Here is a 1,893-nt window from a genome sequence, read left to right on the forward strand (position 1 = left end):
CTTTTCATAATAATAATAATAATAATAATAATAATAATAATAATAATAATTCTCATGTGCCAACGATTCATCTTTCTTATACGATTTAAAAAAAAAAAAAAAAAAAAAGGAAACAAAAATAATTTAACAATAAAGTTTATAAATTAATTTCAAGGTAAAAATCATAATATTAATATTAATAATAATAATAAAAAACAATTTTTGATATGATCCGCGTGTGATAATAATAATAATAATAATAATAAGTGAATCCTTTAAATTATTACGACAATACAATAGAAATGAAATGATTACTGTCAGAAAAATGAAATGAATGCAGATTTAAACCTGAAACCTTAAAAATAAACCTTTTCTCTCTCTCTCTCTCTTTCTCTTGTTGTTGTAAATATTTAATATGGCGAGAAAAAAAAAAAAAGAAAAAGAAAAAGACTGGTCATTATTTACGAGATTATTTTTTTTTTTTTCTTTATTAACTAATGTTCTCTCTCTCTCTCTCTTAAGTGTTTTCAAATAATTTTCTACGGTGTCAACATAATATTCCGAGTGGGCGATAGATGTGAAAACAAACAAACAAACAAACAAACAACAACCGGATATAATCAACTTTCTTCATTTAAATCGATATCTATAATATTAATAATAATAATAATTTTATTTGAATTAAATTAAACGAGATGTGAATTTATTTGAGCAAAAAATTAAATTTTCGACATTTTTTTTTTTTCGCGTTCATCTTTCGTTTCATCATGTTATCGTTTATCATTACGTTACGCCCAATTTTATTATTATTATTATTATTATTATTATTGAACGGAATATAAATAAAATATTTATATGTACAAAAAAAAAACCGTAGGTAAAATATAATAAACAGGTGGACTTAATCGTACACGAATTCATTTGTCAAAATTTTTTTTTTATATATATATGGAAAATTGACGTTACAACAATGCATATATGGTAATTAGAGGTGAATGTTGGAACAAACAACAACAACAACAACAAACGGTGATAAAAATCATTGAAAACGGTAGAATGAATTGTAGGTCAAATTTTTACATTATTTATATTTTAGGATAATTATTTATGTTTAATAAAAAAAAAATCGAATGACGGAAATATTTTTTTTTTTGGGGGGGTTATATGCCTAATTTTTTTTTTTTATTGATAATGTCAATCGCAAGAGAAAATTTTTTTTTTTCTTTAAAAATTCGAAAAAACCGGGTTTCGAACGTTATTTATAAATATTAAAAAAACATAACCGGATATTGAGATTATTTATTTCATATATATATACGAAAGAATATAAATTTGTTTACTTATATAACCTAAAAAAAAAGCCCCCCCTTTTTCCCCCGACAAAAAAAAGAAGAAATTTTAATATCAAATATGGAAAATTTTTTGTCGGACGTTTATTTAATAAAAAAAAAAAAAAAAAACTTGGACTATAAATTTTCTTTTTTTTAAACAAATCATTTAGCAAAAAAAAAAAATTTGAAAGTTAATCCTTTTTCAGCAAATCTTTTCGGAATAAAAAAAACGCCATGTTTTTTATTCATATATATATTTTGCCATTTTTAACATATTCCCAATCTCCTCTTCCTCCTCCCTTTCCCCCCACTCAAAAAAATAAAACCGTCAATGAATTTTTACAAAACCTACCAGAAAAAAAAACGATTCATTGATTTTTTTTTTTTTTATCAATGATTTTTTATTTAAAAAAAAAAAAAATTCAACGAGCGTGTATATCGACTTGCTAATTAAATCAATGGTTAATTATAAAATATTTATAATAAAAAAGAATTCGTTATTCTTTTTTTTTTTTTTGGTCATCATAACGGTCAGTTTCCTCTCTCTCTCAAAAAAAAAATTTTTCTTGTTAATTTGCTAAAA

Source organism: Pediculus humanus, genomic scaffold (assembly GCF_000006295.1).
Source record: "Pediculus humanus corporis 1103172108194 genomic scaffold, whole genome shotgun sequence".
Taxonomy (NCBI): domain Eukaryota; kingdom Metazoa; phylum Arthropoda; class Insecta; order Psocodea; family Pediculidae; genus Pediculus; species Pediculus humanus.